General features: G+C 40.3%; 1 protein-coding gene across 1 annotated transcript in view; it reads right to left on the bottom strand.

Annotated features, from left to right (window-relative positions):
- LOC148877683 (fimbrin-2-like) overlaps positions 1–16540 on the bottom strand; it is a 111953-nt gene that overhangs the window by 82568 nt on the left and 12845 nt on the right. The window lies entirely within an intron of this gene.

Genomic DNA, 16540 nt, shown 5'->3' with positions numbered 1-16540 from the left:
AAAATCTTCAGATCAGACAATGCAAAAGAATACTTTGAGAAAAACCTATCCTGCTATCTTTCTGACATGGGGGTTATTCATCAAAGCTCATGTGCTAGGACCCCAGAACAGAATGGGGTTGCTGAGAGGAAAAACAGGCATATTGTTGAGGTTGCAAGAAGTATCTTATTTGCCTCACATGTTCCTACCAGGTTTTGGGGTGATGTTGTACTTAGTGCTACCTATCTCATAAACCGCATGCCATCCAGGGTTTTGGGGTTTAAGTCTCCCTTCACTCTTCTTCATCCGGACAAAGACTTTTTTCCTATTCCTATTCGCGTCTTTGGCTGCACCTGTTATGTACATGTTCCAAGTGTCCAAAGGCATAAGTTTGAACCCAAAGCCCAAAAGTGTATCTTCCTTGGTTATTCCCCCAAACAGAAGGGTTATTGCTATTTTGATCCAAAGTCTAGCAATCGGTATGTCTCAATGGATGTCACCTTTGATGAGTCTTCCCCTTTTTATGGTTCCTCTCCAGAAGGACATTGTCCACAGGGGGAGAATTTGACACAGGTGTTTGCTCTTCCTCTTCCTGTCCCTGTTGAGTCCCTTGATGTGTCTGCCTCTCTCTCAAATGAATCAAGGTTGGATCAGTCGTTCCATTCTCCTTGTCCTGGTACCCTACCTCCTCGTCCTGTCCTCAATCCCAAGGTGTATCAAAGGCAAAGAACCAGAAATGTGCAGGTTGTTTCTCCTACAACACATGAGCCTCCTACACTTCCAGTCACAGCAGAGACAACAATACTAGTTCAGCACCTTTGGATTCATCCTTCCCTGACCTTGATATTCCCATTGCTGTTAGAAAAGGAAAACGGAAGTGCACTGCACACTGCATTTCCAAGCACCTTTCTTACAGTTTCCTTTCACCTTCATATTTTGCCTCTCTCTCTCTCTTCTATTGCTTCTCATCCTATTCCCAGGTCTGTGTCAGAAGCTCTAAAGATTCCAAAATGAAGGGATGCTATGAAATCTGAAATAGATGCCCTACACAAGAATGACACATGGGAAGTGGTGGATTTGCCTGAAGGGAAGGATCTTGTTGGTTGCAAGTGGGTCTTTACTATCAAATACAGAGCAGATGGCACAATTGAAAGGTACAAGGCCAGGCTGGTTGCATAAGGCTATACACAGACATAAGGGATTTGATTATTTAGAGACTTTTGCACCTGTTGCCAAGATGGCATTTGTGAGGGTTCTTCTATCTTTAGTTGCTTACTTTGACTGGCCCCTTTATCAATTGGATGTGAAGAATGCATTTCTGAATGGTGAATTACATGAGGAGGTTTACATGTCTCTTCCTCCAGGGATGTATGGAACTGATATAAAAGGGAAGGTATGCAAGCTGAAGAAATCTCTTTATGGACTAAAACAGTCCCCTAGAGCATGGTTTGAGAGATTTAGAACAGCACTTGTTAACTTTGGTTATGTGCAGACACAGTCCGATCATACTCTTTTTGTAAAGAGGAGGTGGACCTCTAGCAGTATACCTCATTGTGTATGTAGATGATATTGTAGTGACGGGTAATGATGCCTCAGGAATTCAAGATCTAAAATCTTTTCTCCATACAGAGTTTGAGATTAAAGATTTGGGGGAATTGAGATACTTTCTTGTTCTTTAGCTAACTAATTCATTCATTTTTCTTTCATTCATTTCTTCATTGATTCATTCATCAATTCCTTCATGTACATCAATTCATTCATTATCATTCTCGCATTATGTATGCACTCATTAATGAGAATGCATGATTGAAGCCGTATGAATGAATGCATGCATGAGTGAATGGATGCTAGAATGCATGAATGCTGAGGCAAGAATACTTTAATGAATGAACACATAAATGCAATCATGAATGAATGCTTCAATGCAGATGCATAAATGCACAAAGGAATAGATAAACGCATAATTGAATGAATGATTTTTTGTGAATGAAGGAACTCAGGAATGAATCGAAGTAGAAATGAATGAATCAATTAAGTTTGAAACAAAGAAGAATAAAATGAATGAATGATTGAAGGAAAGAAGAAAGGAAAGAAACATAGCAATAAAACAAATAATAAGAACGGAAGAGAGGTCTTGGTGAATAGGGTTGGATTAGGTTCCAAGCGGTTCTTGTGTTTAGTGTTTCTATTCAGATTAAATAAGTTTAGGGTTTTAAGTGGTTGAAATAAGAGGTGTTAGGCAGTTCACAAATGGTGGTCTGTACTCTGACCCGAAGTCTAAGGGATTGGCTAAACGGCTGAACCAGAAAAGGGGGAAAGAAGGAGGAAGAGAAAGTGGTCGGACCCTGAAGGGGCTGCCTACATACCCTCAGGAGAGGGATCAGGCCACAATAGTTCACCGGGGTTTGAATTTCTGCAATGATGGTGAAAGATGGTGGGCATTTGTATAGGTGAAGGGAGATTTAGATGGAAGGTAGAAAAGAGAGCACTGACAGTTCGGAGGTGTGAGCTCACAAAAGTCCCTTGAACTAGATGGACAGGTGAAAGAATTAGATTGGTCTAAACCAAAATAGTGGGGTTTGAACCGATGCATGTCACTTTATGTGATCACGTGCAATTAAATGCGCTAGTAGATCACTCAAAGCCTAATGTCTCTACCATCCAAAGAGTTGAAGTTAAAATGGCCTAAAGGCCCTTTTATTGATGATGCTAATAAAGGAAAAGCACGAGTGACTTAATATATACGTGTTCGGGGAAAGTAAAGGTATGATAGATGAAAGAAAACATCCATCATCGTCTTCAACGAGTTGTTTAGCTAGTAGTTGCAACTCAAGCGTAGGTTGATAACTCTGCATTTTGATGCCTTAGGGGCATCATTTCAGGGGTATTTTCGGCCTTAGAGTAGTCAAATTGTATCATTTTCCCAGCTAATTTCAATGTTGTGACCTCTGAGGGTCTTTGTGCAAATTCTGTGCAAAACTGGGAAGGTTTTATGGCTGAATTGCAGTTTTTGGGAAGCTGATGTGAAGTCCAATTGAGAGAGGGGGTGTTTTTGTGAAAAACTGAGAACAGGAAGGCGTCTCCTATCTGCTAAACCCAGAATGGCGCTCCTACTATATTAGCATGCTCCCCTCTCTTTAGCAAACCCTAGAGCACCTTTTAACCCATTCTTTTCATCCTTAGCAAACCCTAGCCGCCCTTAGCTGTTTAATTTCCACCCTCTACCTCTTCTAATCTCCACCATTCATTCTAGGGCACTCTCTTTGTAACTTTTAAACCCTAGGGTGCCACTAACTTCTAATCCTCACCATTCATCCCCTAACCAATAGATCTCAGCCATCCACTCTAGGGCACCACCCACTCCTTTTAATCTCTACCTTTCAACCCTAGGCGCCCAAATCCTCACCATCCATTTTTGGGCACCCAAATCTCAGCCCTACATAATATTGGGCGCCCTCTTCTTTTTTTCTCAGCCTTAGGATCAACCCAGAACCATCCAACCCTTCATTAGAAACCCTAGGGCGCCCATATTTTTGCTAAAACCCAACTATCGCCCCCTTCTTTCTCTCTAGTCCCAGTTGTATCCACCCTTCTCTATGAAAAGGACCCAAGGGCTCCTGAGAAAGGGTTGGATTCTGCTCCTAGGTAAGATGAAAGGCTGATCTTGAGAAGTTCAAGGGTAAAGGAAGAGGAGGACGCCTAGACAAGAGGAGGAGTTCCAACTTGCAATTTGCCAAAACCACTACTGCCACCTCTGGATTCGGATCCCAACCATTAGCTTTAGTTTTAATTTTCGTTCTTTCATTTCCAATTTCGTTTCTTTCTTTCTGCAATTTTCTTTCATTTTGTTAATTTTTGTTTACTTGTTTGTAGATCTAGAATTCGGCCAGGTAAGACGGAAGGCCTAACTTGAGAAGTTCGAGGGTCAAAGGAGAGATCCAGAGACTGCTACCTCTGGTCGGATTACAGATTCTTTATTTCGTTTCTTTCGTTTATTTATTTCTGTATTTATTTATTTTTCTGCACTTTTAATTTTCAGCAATGTTCGAATTCTATTTTATTCAAGATTAATTAATTAATTTCTGTATTTCTGCAACTCCCAATTGTGTTTTCTTTCTCGAGTCTAAGTAAATAACGATTTTTCCCTCGCTTCCCTATGGATACAACCCGTTCTCATCATTTTACTATGTTTGTAATTGTTTGAGAATCAGAAAAAAATTTTACAAATATTAAAACTGGTGTTCCGAAGTGGTTAACGACACGCTTTGGATCACTCCATAGGTCCTGCCTCAAATAGCTATCTTCAAATAGTACATGTTAAGAAATCAAATCAGGAATTGTTGGGTAGAAGAAACCACGGAGGTGTAAAACGAAAAGGCCTAAAGCTTTTAGATGATGGGGACTGCTCAAATGACGAGTATAGTGAATAGTCAAATGGGACTTATATAATGGTACTTGGCAATTGATTTGCAAACAAACCTCAATATCTTGAACGAAACTAGTTTCAATATAGAACTCTTATAAAAACATTTTGGCAAAAGCATTGGAAAATAATTGTAGCCATCGAGGAAGACAAAGAAAACATGCATCTAGAAGTCAAAGAATATGAGGATGGATTTTAGACAAAGGTTGACAATTAGTTTGAGGAGATTTAATAATTTGGTGGACACCCTTCAACTTAAAGAGATCCTATTACTACATAGCAATTTCACTTGGTCCAACCTCCAAGCAAACCCAATTTTCTCTAAATTAGATAAATTCATGTTCTCTCTAGATTGGGAAGAATATTGGGGTGGATTGAATGAACGAATGAATGATTGAACGAAGGAAAGAACAAAAGTAATAAAACAAAAAATAAGAACAAAAGAGAGATCTTGGTGAATGGGGTCGGATTAGGTTCCAAGCGGTTCTTGTGTTTAGTGTTTCTATTCAAATTTAATAGGTTTAGTGTTTTAAGTGGTTGAAATACAAGGTGTCAGGCAATTCGCAAACGATGGTCTGTACTATGACCCAAAGTCTAAGAGGCTGGCTAGACGGCTGATCCAGAAAAGGGGGAAAGAATGAGGAAGAGAAAGTGGCCGGACCCTGAAGGGGCTGCCAACTTACCCTCTAGCGAGGGATTAGGCTGTTGTAGTTCACTGGTGTTGGAATTCCGGCAATGATGGAGAAAGACGATGGGTGGTTGTATAGGAGATGGAAGATGATTTAGATGGAAGGAAGGAAGAAAAGAGAGCATTGACGGTTCGGAGGTGAATGATGAGATCCCAAAAGTCTCTTGAATAGGAGGGGCAGGTAGAAGACCTAGACCGGTCTAAACCAAAAAAGAGGGCGTTTGGACCAACCCTTGTTGGTTTAAAGAAAGCACTAATGCCATAACGAATCTTATGGGAAGTAGGGATGAAATAGGAGAAATTATTAGATTGATTTGTATCAACAGAAACAAGATAACGTTTCAACAAGGAAAGATGAGGTCATTTTTCTTCTTGTCTTTACCTAATGAATTATTTCATTCATTTCTACATTGATTCATTGCTCAATTCCTTCGTCCAAATTAATTCATTCTTTATCATTCTCGCATTTATGCAAACATTCATTAAGGTGAATGCATGAATAGAACCATATGAATGAATACATGCATGAATGAATGGATGCCTGATGCATGAATTCTAAGGCAAGAATGTAATCATGAATGCATGCATAATTGCAAGATTGAATTCATTAATATTGAATGAACCTATGCATCAATACCTATGCATGAATGCACAAAGGAATGAATAAATGCATAATTGAATGAACAAATTAATGCAGACAAAGGAATTTAGGAATAAATTAATGTAGAAATGAATGAATCAATTAGGTAAGGAACAAAAAGAAGAAAAGAAGAATGAAGGAAGCAAGGAAAGAAACAAAGCAATAAAAAAAAAGTATGAACGCAAGAGAGGTCTTATTGAATGGGCTTCAATCATGTACCAACATAGCAATAAAGTTGGCTGATAGATCACTCACAGCCCAGTACCTCTTCTATGAAGAGAGTTGAAGTTATAAAGGCTCAGGGCCCCTGTGGTGATGCTTATAAAGAAGATACATGAGTGTATTAAGGAGTCCCAAAGTTGTTACTATCTATCAAGTAGAACTTTACGTGGGCTGAGATAGCAAAAAGAATATGGCAACAAGTGAAGGCAACATATTCAGAACAAAGCATTATGGTAGAATTTATCAGTTACAAGCATAACCATCAACATGTAAGTAAGGAGAAAGAAGCTTATCAACTTACTATTATGCCCTCACTTCATTTTGGAAAGAGTTGAACTACTACCAAAACACAGAATGGGAAAATGAGAAAGACGCCAAAGCCTATAAACAATTGATCTCCAAACAACAGGTGTTTGCTTTCATACTAGGCCTTAACCCATGTATGAGCCCTTTGGGTATAGATTTTGGGAAGCAAGTATCTTCCATATGTCCAAGAGGTGTATGCATTAATTTCGTTTGCAGAGAGTAGGAGATCTACTATGAATCCTTCTGAGGGCAGGACCATGGCTTTAGCTATGAAGGGTAACACTAGTTCAGCAAAAAAGAAGAAAATTTAAAAAAAAAAGGTAGATGATAAAGTTGTGGTATACTAATTATCAAAAATCCAGGTACACCTGTTACACATGTCGGGAATTGCACGGGAAACCAAAGTGGGCACAAGAACTAAGCAAGAAATCAACTTAAGAACAAAGCAAGAATCCAATCTAGAAGAAGTTTACCTCGGCCAAACTTGCACCTCATGAGCGTTAGAGTGCTTTCTCTATGGGTTCTTCTCAGAATTGCACCCCAGTTCTAATCTCAAGGAAGATATGATATCAACTCCCTCTATGACAATTTGGAGCAATAAAGTAGGGCTATCCGACATGTAGATTTTGGACCCACCCCTTCTACATCGCTTACCTCTTCCTATGGTAACTTTGCCTCCAATTTCCATGTAGCTATTGATACCATAGAGTCCCTACGGATTATTGATTTCGGTGCCGCCAACCATATGACTAGTAAGTCAACATTTTTTTAGTCTCACACCCTTCTCTTTTGCAAAGATAAAGTGAAGTTAGCTAATGGATCCTTTCCCTCCATTGGTGGTTAAGGATCTATATCTTTGCCCTTTGGTGTTTCATTATCAAATGTCTTACATGCTCAAAAGCCATTAACTTGTTGTCCATTACCAATACTACACATGCCTTGAACTATTTAGTAAGTAACCTTTCCTCCCCAGTCTTTTTTTTTCCAGTATTTGCCCTCCGGGAGGACAATTGGTAGAGGAGGCATTGTCCATATGTCTTTTCAATGCTTCAATTACTTGGTTCCAAATAATTTTAAGTTTTTGTCAGTCGGTGATTTTATGTGTCAAGTGTGTCAACCAAGCAAGAATTGTATAACTTCCTTTTCCTTTACATAATAAAAGATCAAACTTTCCTTCTCACATTATGTTTTTTGATGTTTGGGAACCGGTTTATATTCCAATTGAAAATGGCTACAAATACTTTATCTCCCCTATTGTTGACTTCTTTCAATATACTTGGTTTTACCCTATGCACTCACATAAGGTAACTTGAATCTCTGTCTGAAATTGGGTGCAGACCATACTTTGAAAATCTTTCACAAGTTTTGGGACTTCTTCTCGTGAGTGCGTAGGGTAAACCCGAGTATATCGAGAGAAGTCATTAATAAAAAAGATAAAATATTTGTAGTCATTTTCAGTTAGAATATCAATCTATTCCTAGACATTAGAAAACACAATGTGAAAAAGAAAATTTTTCTTTTATTACGTAAAGAAAATGAAGTTCTATAATGCTTGCTTAGTTGATACACTTTACACTTAAAATCACTGACTGACATAGACTTGAATAAATCTAGAAACAAGTACTTCAAGGATTTAAAAAGGCATATGGCCCAAAGGATGGTAGCACAAAATGACTCGACTCTTACTTGACTAACTCAAAGCGCCGGAGACTACAAGGCCATCAGCCATATTCCCTCTACCAATCGTCTTCTCGGAGGCCAAATCCTAAAAAACACGAGTAGGGAAAAAAGTTACTGAACAGTTCAAGGCATATGTAATACTGCTAATGGACAACAGGTTAATTGGCAACTTTGGAACATGTAAAACATTTAATAATGAAAGACCAAAAGGCAAAGATATAGATCCTTGACCAGCAATGGAGAAGGATCCATCAGCTAACCTCATTTTATCTTCGCCAGAGAGAAGGGTGTAGGAAGGAAAAAGGTTGACTTACCAATCATATGGCTGGTAACACAGGAATTAATTATCCACGGGGGTTCCAGGGTATCAGTAGCTACATGGAAACCAGAGGCAAAGTTAATTGAAGAAGAGGCAAACAATGTAGAAGGGGTGCATCCAAAATCTACTTGTCAGATAGCCCTACTATATTCCTCCAAATGGTCATGGAGGGAGTTGATAATATCCTCCTTGAGATCAGAACCTGAGGGAGGCAATTCTGAGAAGAACTCACAGTAGAGAAACCACTAATAGGCTCATGAGATGCAAACTTGGCCAAGGTGAAATTCTAGTTTGGATTCTTTCTCTATTCTAATGCTGATTTCTTACTTAGTTCTTGTGCCCACTTTGGTTTCTTATGCAATTCCAAACATGTCCCACAGGTGTGCCTGGATTTTTGACAAGCTTCGTTAGGCATTGGGTGGAATATGGGTTTTAGAAGAGTAACTAAGGAGTTAAAATTAAATAGTACTTTGCCTCTTCTTAATATCCTTGAAGGAATTTTTCTAGGTCCTACTAAACCTGATAGCATAGCATGAACTTTGTTAGCCTCTGGTATTTTTTCTTGTGCTTCTTGCTTCAAAGCTCTACTCCAGCCATTGGATCAGTTAGGGCATCCTTCTCTAGTAAAGGAAGTTTGGTACAAACCTATTTCTCTGAAGGTTGGGAGTTTTTGCTAGGAAGCAATCCTAGAAAGAGTCAACACTTGTGATCTCCTTCAAAGAAAGAGGCCTTATAGTTATTTATCTCCACACTGGTGTGTTCTTTGCAAGGCTAAGGGTGACACTAGTTACCATTTACTAATTTCCTACTCTTTTTCTAATCACATCTGGGAATAGTGTTTATCTTTGTTTTGGTGCAGATGATTAGGGTTATTGCATGTTGGACTATTTGGGTAGAAAGGAATGGGAGAGTCTTTTTCAGAGAGAGAAAAAAGTCTTCTCGATGTCTTGAAGGTGATTCGGATTAGAGTAGTGTAATGGCAAAAGTCTTTGGATCTGTAAGATTTCTCAATGGTTAATTTGTTTAGAAATTGGAAGAAAATTGCAAGTTCAGCTCCAACTGTAGACACTTCTCTACCTAATTGGTCTCCTCCTCCCAGTGGTTTTTTCAAATCAAATTTCGATGGAACCAGTATGGGTAATCCAAGCCCATCAGGGATTGGGGGTGTTCTAACAAATGAGGAGGGTGTGGAAGATTCTGAATTTATAGATGCTGATCGCCTAGAGTGGTTTGAAAGATTGTGCAAGGCAATGAAAATTGTGAGGTGTTGTTAAAGCAGTGTTGATCACACACTATTCTATAGAAAAATTGGATGTAATTATCAGCACTGATTGTATATGTGGATGACATGGTAGTGATAGGAAAAGATTCAGAGGAGACCAAAATACTTATGAAGGTTTTGGCCTCAATGTTTGGGATAAAGGACTTAGGACCTCTAAGGTACTTCCTGGGAATAAAAGTGGATAGGTCTAGGGAAGGAATTTATATTTGTTAAACAAGGATGCAACTTGCTGTTGTAAGTGAGGACAAATTGGAGCGGGTTTAGGGATTGGGAACAAATCAACGAATACCAAAAAGTGTGACCAAATGGATGAATTAATGAAGAAAATGTATGGAAGATTAATGAAACCATGAATGCATGTATGAATGAAATGCATGAAGGCAGTGATGAATGCATGCATGAATGTGAGAATGAATACAAGAATAATGAATGAATAAATGGTAGATTGCAGATACATGAATGCACAATGGAATGAATAAATGCTTGATTGAATGAATTAATTAATGTGAATGAAGGAATTGAGGAATTACTTAATGTAGAAATGAATGAATCAATTAGCTAAAGAAGAAGGAAGGAACCACCCATCCGGAAAGGAAAGAGGGGCCTTCTAATCAAGCTGCACTTTCTTCTCGTCAGTCAAAGGTGAGGGTGCACAATGAGGTAAGAGTAGATCCTTCATCTCTGATCATCTCTGTTTCTCCTTCTTGGACATCTCTAGTCTCTGTCAATTCCTTAAGAGGTTGAAGACGAAGGTGTAAGGAAGATAGTCGATGCTTCAAGGGTGAGGAGGTCTGGATCAAAAAGTAAGAAGTGGTGGAGAAGATCGAGGAGGATAAGACAGGAAAGAGTGCAGGGAGGGGAAACAAGGGGGGAGACAGGATTTAATCAAGAAGAAAGTGAAGGGAAAGAAGATAGAAGAGAATCACCACTGAGGAGGAGGAAAGTGGATATAGACAAGTTGATAGAAAGACAGGTAGAGGTTGGCAAGACATTGGGCTTATTCTTCCTGGGAGGAGAAGAGGTTTGTGGGAAAGGCTATAGAACAGAACGAGCAGAACAGAAGGGAAGAGCAAGAAAGGGGGGAGGAGGGTGAAGGGAAGATAATAGGACCATTTGAAGAGGAATAGAGGGGCTGTTGAAAGGAGGGGAGGGGAGAATCAGAAGATGAAGTTAATATCTAGGATTGTGAAGAGGGTTGAGAGATGAGAGGAGAGAGGTGGTTATAAATACTATGAGAAAACACAGTCCTGACATTGTTTTGTTACAATAAACCAAAATGGAGTCTTTTGATCTGAGGATGAAGAATGAGATACGAGGATCCAACAATGGAGAGTGGGTGAAGTTCGATGTGTTCTTCCTAGGACCAAAACAAGGGCTCAGCCCTTATGTTTTGTATGCTTTCTTTCTTATTTTTCTTCTCATATATATGTTGATTTCTATCATTTGATATGGGGATTGTTTATACTTATTTTGTTGCAGATTATTTTCCTTTTTTTTTTTTTTTTGAAGAATCAAGAGAAGAAATTTATTGATAGAAAAAGAAAGTAGGTTTTCAAGACTGCTATTCAGTCTTGACCACTAAGAGATTTCAGGTTCGATGAGAAGAGAAAGTGATGAACAAGTAGAAGAAAGAGTGGTGAAAGAGCAGTAGAACACAGATTTTGAGGAGAAGAACAGAATGTCAAAATTCTGCTGCCGCCACTTTAAGTTAATATATATAGGTTATGCTAGTTACATGAAAGGACATATCTGCCCTTGGTGTTTACATCATAACTGCTAATAAATAACAAACAATATAAAACTGAAACTAGAAATAACAGAATAGCAAAATAACCACAGCTGTGACTAAATACATTCTACCCTACGGACAGAGTGGGACCACCGCTGTGGGGCCCACATCAATGTTCTCTACACTCCCGCTCAAGTTGGGAGTATATGTTCATCATTCCCAACTTGTATAGATCCGCCTCTAGCTTCTTTCTTGATACGGCTTTAGTGAGGATGTCTGCTAGTTGCATACTGGATGTGATGTAAGGGAGGCATACTTCTTGAGATGAGACTCTCTCTCGCACAAAATGGCGGTCAACTTCAATGTGTTCGGTTCTGTCATGCTGTACTGGATTATGTGTTATATTAATGGCGGCTTGATTATCACAATACAGCATCATGGGCTTCTCATACTCAATACCCAACTCCTCAAGTAGAGATCTTAGCCATAGGATTTCAGCCACTCCATTGGCCATGGACATGTACTTGATCAGGAGACAACACTTTGTTTCTTACTTCTCCAGGAGACAAGGTTTCCTCCCACAAGGGCACAATATCCTGAGGTAGACATTCTGTCATCAACACTCCCAGCCCAATCTGCATCAGTAAAGACCTCCACCTTCATGTGATTGTTGTTCTTGAAAAGTATACCCTTACCTGGGCATCTCTTCAAGTAGGCTAAGATTCTTTCTGCCGCAAGAAGATGTGTGGTTCTAGGAGAATGCATGAACTAGCTGACAACACTAACAGCATAAGTAATATCTGGCCGAGTGAGGCAGAGATATAGGAGCTTTCCTACCAATTGCTAGAACATAACTTTGTCTTCAAGAAGCTCCCCACTCTCGGCACTAATCCTGTGATTCTGTTCAATTGGTGTATCTGCAGGCTTGACACCTAACTTTCCAGTTTCTTGCAATAGGTCTGCGACATATTTCCTCTGAGATATAAAGATCCCCTGTTTGGATCTAGCAACCTCAATACCCAAAAAATACCGGAGTACACCAAGGTCCTTCACCTCAAATTCTTGGTGAAGAAGTTGTTTAAGAGACTCAATCTCATGGCTATCATTCCCTGTGACCACAATATCATCAACATATACGGCCAGTAGTGTCAAAGAGGACTCCATCCTCTTGATGAATAGGGTATGATCTGACTAGGCCTGTACATATCCAAACTTCACAAGTGCTAGTCTGAATCTATCGAACCAAGCCCTAGGTGACTGTTTCAAACCATACAAAGCCTTGTTGAGCCGGCAGACCTTCTTACCTATTTCTGCATCATAGAATCCAGGAGGCAAACGCATGTAAACTTCTTCCTGCAAATCTTCATTCAAAAAGGCATTTTTCACATCCATTTGGTATAAAGGCCAAGTGTGACTTGCTGCAAGGGACAATAGAACTCGAATAGCAGTCATCTTGGCTACCGGTGCAAATGTCTCCAAGTAATCTATGCCATAAGTCTGTGTAAACCCTCTTGCAACTAACCGAACTTTATACCTCTCAATAGATCCATCTGCATTATGCTTCACCGTAAATACCCATCTACATCCAACTGGTTTCTTTCCTTTTGGCAAATCAACTACCTCCCAGGTGTTGTTTTTCAACAGGACATCCATCTCAACTTGCATTGCATCTTCCATTCAAAGACGGATAGGGCTTCTTGCATTGTTCTTGGGATAGGGACATTGGAAATGGAGCTAAGGTAGGACCTGTAGGTAGGAGATAGGCCATCATAGGATAAAAAATGGGAAATACAATGGGCTGTAGATGTGGTACAATGTTGTTTCCCTTTACGGACTGCAATTGGAAGGTCAAGATCATCTGTAGGGGAAGTCTCTATGGGCTCTGGGACTGAAGTATCTGGACCTGGAGCTGCAGATGAGATTGGAGCTGGTCTGGACTGCTGATGATCAGGATCAACATGCCTGCACTGCCTGTGATAAACCCTCAACTCCTGTTCCCTCTAACCACCCTCACCATTGTAGCTTTCCCTCAACTCCTGATCCCTCTGTCCACCCTCACCATTGCTGCTCTCATCACCCAATGGAATACGTAAAGGAACTGCCCCACTCTCACTACTCTCCCCCTGAAGACAAGAACTCAAACCCCCACTCTCACTACTCTCCCCCTGAGGGGCAACCCGAGAATAATAGGGTGTCCCCTCAAAGAAAGTGACATCCATGGAGACAAACTTCCTCCCAGAGACAGGATCATAACATTAATAACCCTTTTGAGTTTGTGCACAACCAAGGAAGATGCATTTAGAGGCTTTGGGTTCGAACTTGGAGGGATGGGGTCCGAGAAGCTGAACAAAGCAAGTGCAACCGAATGTCTTAAGGGGAATAGAAAACAAGTCATCACGTGGGTGTAGAAGCGAAAAAGGAGATCGCATATAAAGAACCCTGGAAGGGACCCAATTAATAAGGTCTACTGTCGTGAGGATAGCATCCCCCCATAAGCGAATAGGGGCATTAGAAATAACATGAGGCTTCTAGCCACTTCCAAAATGTGCCTATTCTTCCTCTCGGCAACTCTATTCTGTTGAGGTGTATGAGAGCAAGAGCTCTGGTGGATAACCCCATGATGAAAAAGATAAGATGTCAATGATTTAGCAAAGTATTCCTTTGCGTTACCAGATCTGAGAACTTTGATCTTGGCATCAAACTGGGTTAGGATCATTTGGTGAAAATTTTGGGTTAGGGAAGGTACCTCATCTCGCGAATGCATGAGATAAACCCAAGAAAAACGGGTATGGTCATCAACAAATAACAAAAAGTATTTGTACCCACCCATGGAAGGGATATGATAAGGCCCCCAAACGTCAGTATGCACAATATCAAAAGAATTATCACTCCTTTTATTACTCAATAAATAAGGCTTTCTACAATGCTTAGCAAACTCACAACTTTCACACTGTAGTTGAGACAACTCAATAGACTCAAATAAAGTAGGAAACAGACTCTGTAAAGATCGAAAAGACAAATGACCTAATCGGTTATGCCAAAGCATAACCGGACTCACACTCTGAGAAACAAAAGACAACTTCTCTACTGACTCTCCTTGACAGAACCGCTCCCCGAGCAGATAGATCCCATTCGTCTCACAGCCAGTCCCAATCACTCTTGCGTCTCCAAGTCCTGAAAAATACATCGGTCAAGGAAGAAGGTTACTGAGCAGTTCATATGCTTGGTAATACTACTGACTGAAATAAGGTTAGTATCAAGCTTAGGAACATGCAAAACAGATGATGGGGAGATAGTATCTAAAAGCTTGATGTCACCCTTCCCAGAAATAAGAACCAGGGAGCCATCAGCAATAGATACCTTATCCCTACCAAAAGACAAATGGTAAGTAGCAAACAATGAAGGCAAGCTAGTCATGTGATCAGATGCACCTGAGTCTATTACCAAACAGGGTTCAGAAGTACCTGGAGCTGAGGCATGATAGGCTGAAGCTCGAGTACCTGAATGGGCGAAGGCAGATGTGATAGGGGCTGATGGAGGTTGCGGTGGCTGAGCTGAATTTCCAATCTCCTTTTCTAGCTATATTAGGGCAGCCCGAACTGTAGCTAAGGTCTCCAAAGATGTTCCTTTTGTGCCAGATGAGGATGTTGAATCAATGTTCATGGCTACATGAGCAATGCCCTTCTTGTTTCTTAACTTCGCAGGAACCAAGTGGGGATGCAGTTTCCAACATGTCTCTTTTGTATGTTTGGGTTTCTTACAATGTTCACATACTACATCCTTCTTGTCTTCCTTCCTCCTATCCTTCTCTTAATCACCCCCTGATTTTGGTGTAGCCGCTACAAAGGCTGATGTGGGTTGCATCATAAAATTCCTTCTGGTCTCTTCACTGTGTACAAATGAGTAAGCCTGAGAGAGAGTCACACTGTCTCTAGTCAAAATCTGCTACCTCACAATATCATATTCTGAGTTCAGTCCCGCCAGGAACTCAAACACTCTGCTTGTCTCGATGTGCTTTCTATGGGTCTGAGCATCTTTGGGACTCTCCCACTCAAGAGTCTCTAAGTGATCAATCTCGTGCCACAGGGACTTTAAGGTAAAGAAGTAGACCGACACCGGTTTCTCTCCTTGTTTAAGGGTGTTCACTTCACATTTCAATTCATATGCTCTGGCAACATTAAGGGGTTGGGAGTAAGTTTCTTTCATAACATCCCATATCTCCGTAGCTGTCTTTGCCCACAAATAATTCCGGCTAATATGAGGCTGCATAGAATTACACAGCCATGTCATAACCAAGTAGTTTTCTTGCATCCACTTGGTATATGTCGGGTCTCCCTTGGAAGGTTCCTTCATATCTCCCAGGAGGTACCCTAATTTACCTCTTCCACCAATAGCCATCATGGCTGATTGGGCCCATTCCAAATAGTTTGATCCATCAAACTTTACGGTCGTAATCTGACCACCCATCTCAGAAATACCACCATAACTGATGTTCCCAAGACTGCCTTCTGCCTGAATTTTAGACTCCATTTCTGTCAAGTCTCAAAATAGCACTTGAATCACCAATCACAATCAAAACAGTATAGGCCTGATCTGTATTCTCAGTGTATGTGCATAAAACTGAAATAATTCTGATCTAAAACCAACAAGCCAACACAGCTTTAAAAAAAAACTGATATGCTAGGGAAAGTTAGGGTTTTAATCAGTCCTGAAAGGAAGCAATTCAGTCGCACATTCCAAACTATATAGATGAGCTTGCAGTAGGGTTTTAATTAGTCCTGAAAGGAAGCAATTCAGTCGCACAGTCCAAACTGTATAGATGAGCTTGTAGTAGGGTTAATAAGAAACCCTAGAATCCGATCGGACCTACCAATAAACTTAAGAGTAGCTCTAGGTAGATCACAAGGTTCAGTCAAACACTAGGGCTTGCCACAAATCACTTTCAAACCCTAGAGTAGAGACTGTAAAACCCTAGTGAATCAAAGAGAGAAAGAACTAGAATGGTTCGGCCTTCCCCTCCAGATAGGTCCAACCTATCTTCTCTGATAGAACTTCTCTTAAAAAGTAAACAACTTACAAGGAAAAAATTAGTTCGTTGCCTTCTAGGGTTACCTGAACCCTAGTCTTCTCTGATCCTTCCTGACCACCAACACTCTGCAACCCTAGCAAGTTTCCAATAATTGCTAGCACCTTTGGCGATCTCCAAGAATCAGCCTGCGAACTCCTCCTTTTCAGCTTTCAGTCCTAGGGAATTCTCATGTGCTCGGCTGGT

The sequence above is a fragment of the Nelumbo lutea genome, chromosome 1 (genome assembly GCF_056320005.1).
Source record: "Nelumbo lutea isolate HS-2025 chromosome 1, American lotus-T2T, whole genome shotgun sequence".
Classification (NCBI taxonomy): domain Eukaryota; kingdom Viridiplantae; phylum Streptophyta; class Magnoliopsida; order Proteales; family Nelumbonaceae; genus Nelumbo; species Nelumbo lutea.
Note: the sequence above shows the minus strand (reverse complement) of the source record. Positions and strands in the feature narration are given on the sequence as shown.